General features: G+C 42.5%; 1 non-coding gene and 1 pseudogene across 1 annotated transcript; one reads left to right on the top strand and one right to left on the bottom strand.

Moving 5' to 3' along the window:
- Positions 1–227: 227 nt before the first annotated feature.
- LOC121877906 lies at positions 228–400 on the top strand (annotated as a pseudogene).
- A 678-nt stretch (positions 401–1078) lies between these two features.
- Positions 1079–1241, bottom strand: LOC121877905. The gene has a single exon (XR_006091063.1). It is a non-coding gene; the product is annotated as a U1 spliceosomal RNA (small nuclear RNA).
- Between the last annotated feature and the right edge of the window lie 1437 nt (positions 1242–2678).

The raw sequence follows: 2678 nt of genomic DNA, 5'->3' as shown, positions 1-2678 counted from the left end.
AGGAAACTGTGTGTAAGTGATGCCATTCGCTGGTCGAGAATGATTTATATAGAACATACCTCAGGGGCTAGACAGTATGCAGGGTGAAATAAACCCAAAGTCAAGATAGAAGAAAGAATAGGTTCTAGTTAGTGGAATAGGAACACTATGTATAAAATGTAATAGATAGTCAGCCAATTGCCACAAATTACTAGAATACCCAAACTATTGTAAATAAAAAACAATGTATCATTCATTTAAATAAAATCTGTTCTTATCAGCTTAATATCTGATACGATCCCCATGTGGGATCTTCGATATTAAACTGATTTTTGGATCATGGCGAAGTGCTAGGGGCTTGCTCCACCTTTGCCGCGGATCGGCCCGGTATTGCAGTATCTCCGGGATCGGTCCACTCCCCATGGGTAGAAATTAAAGCAAATATATTACCTTTTATTTAAAGATGGCCATGGGCATATAATGTCTTATAATCGCTGTATATATGTCACGGTCAGACACAGGTGCGACTTCTTTCTGGGTTGCAAAAAAGCAGGATGTAATTGTCCGTTTATTCGGTCCTTGGTAGGTTACAATATGCGGAGTTACACATGCATGAGTATGATGTGACAAACATGGATAAGAGGTGTGTTAGGACCTGGCAAGGATAACGTTGGATATAACATTAGGATAAGTTCAGGCTCATTTCACAACATGAGTACAGTTAATATTTTGAAGTTCTCTATTGTGTCATGAGGACATAACACTCCTTTTTTCTGTCTCAATCAAAGTTTTTAATCTCAAAAAAATGTCTCGATATTATACTGGCAAAAATTTAGATTAACACGTTTTCCTAACAGACTATTAAAAACTTCTTTCAGTATTATGAGTTACTAGGCATCAATTGGAGAGTTTGAAAATCTTTTCATTCACACAAAATTGTCAAAATACAAATCATGTAAAAGTAGCGTAGAAAAAAATTCTTCGCTGACGCTTAAGCATAAATCAAGTACTATTTATTAACAGAGACCTTGTTAAGCGGTGCAAATACGCCGCTGCACCTTACTTTATATTTCGTTTACAGTCCCTTATGATATGTATAAGGGGGATAGCGCGAACGCAGTCCCCCGCTAACAAAAATTGCACACCCGAGTTAACCACATTTGGGTTAATCGCAAGGGTCAGCATCACCGGAGTGCAATGGTGAGCCTCACCCTGGGAAAACCGCCTTCGTGATCACGGTATCTCTTGTGCCAGGTAAGTATGCACGAACATGATCATCCTGAACCCTAACCTTACTTGACTGACCATCATTGCGCTGAACCTTCTTTTTTATGTTATTTATCTCATTTTACAAACAAATAAAATGATTACTCTTTCTATAATTCGTAGTATACTAAAATAAAAATTTCCAAATTAAAAATAAGAGCATGTGATAGAAATAAACAAGTTTGGCTTTATAAACTTTATTCATTTACAAACATACGGGGCTAGAAAATGTTAACTATTGATATTTATTTTCGCGTTTTTCTTGTGTCTAAATCAAGATGATTTCAAATTAGATCCAAAATAAAGTAATTCAATTTCAATTTCAATTTCAATTGTTTATTCCTTGATAGAGGAAGCGGGATCCTAGTGCTGTCACTAGGTACCCCTGTACAATGACACCAGAATCATCTGGCAAGTGTGAAAAGTATATACAGTATAAATATTATAAAGGGGCTTATTAAAGCCTAAGGAAGGAAGGATGTTCCTTTAACACATAATTAATATTATTTACAAAATATCTGGCCAATATTGGGAGGATCATCGTGTCTCCGTCAGGGGGTCGTGGAGTGGTGGTCCAGCAGGCGTCACGGAAGCGTTGTGTGTGGGGACATCTTAGGAGGTAGTGAATAAGGGTGCGGCTGTCGGGTCTTCTGCATAACGCACAAGAGCGTTGCTCAGGGGATGTGGGGATACCAATCTCCCAAGCAAAGTCATAACCAATGATGATACGGGCAGCAATCACGTCCCCCTTCCGCGACCCTTTCCCGTAGACGTACGAGAAGTCAGGAAGTTTACGGAGGACATCGTACCATGTGGGCGGGGAGTCCAGGGGGATGGCTGCTTCCCGAGCTTCTCTCTGTTTGCGGCGGATTTGGGTCCTAATCTGTAAGAGTGTTCGAGGAACAACGTAGTCAGGTGTGGCCTTGTTACAGCCAGTCTTGGCAAGGTCATCTGCTGCCTCATTCCCCAAGATACCGACATGACTAGGTATCCATAGGAATGTCACAGGACGGCCTTCATCCTGAAGTGTGGATGTTAACCCTCGTATTCGGAGGATGAGGTCCTTATTTTCCCCAGATCCAAATGCGATCCCGTCGAGAGCAGACCTGGAATCGCAGCAGACAAGCAAGGGGCAGAAACCATCTGCTTCTTCCTCAGCGAGAAGGGCAGCAAGGAGGGCTATTAGTTCAGCCTGAGTGGAGGATGCCCCGTCAGAAACTCTGAGAGACAGTTTGATAGGCTCAGGGGCATGAGGACGGGAGATGTAGACACCAGCCCCGGCCCTACCTGTAGCGGGGTCAACAGAACCATCAGTGTAGAGGACGACCCTACCTGGGGACCAGTGAGCGATCCTGGAGAGGTGGTATTTGCAGAGAATAACAGGGTTCACCTGGGATTTCGGGAGCGGTCCACCGAGGGCAATCACTTCAGGT

The sequence above is a fragment of the Homarus americanus genome, unplaced genomic scaffold (genome assembly GCF_018991925.1).
Source record: "Homarus americanus isolate GMGI-L3 unplaced genomic scaffold, GMGI_Hamer_2.0 scaffold58264, whole genome shotgun sequence".
In the NCBI taxonomy this organism is placed as follows: Eukaryota; Metazoa; Arthropoda; class Malacostraca; order Decapoda; family Nephropidae; genus Homarus; species Homarus americanus.
The sequence above is the reverse complement of the archived record's forward strand: the minus strand, read 5'-3'. Positions and strand labels throughout refer to the sequence as shown.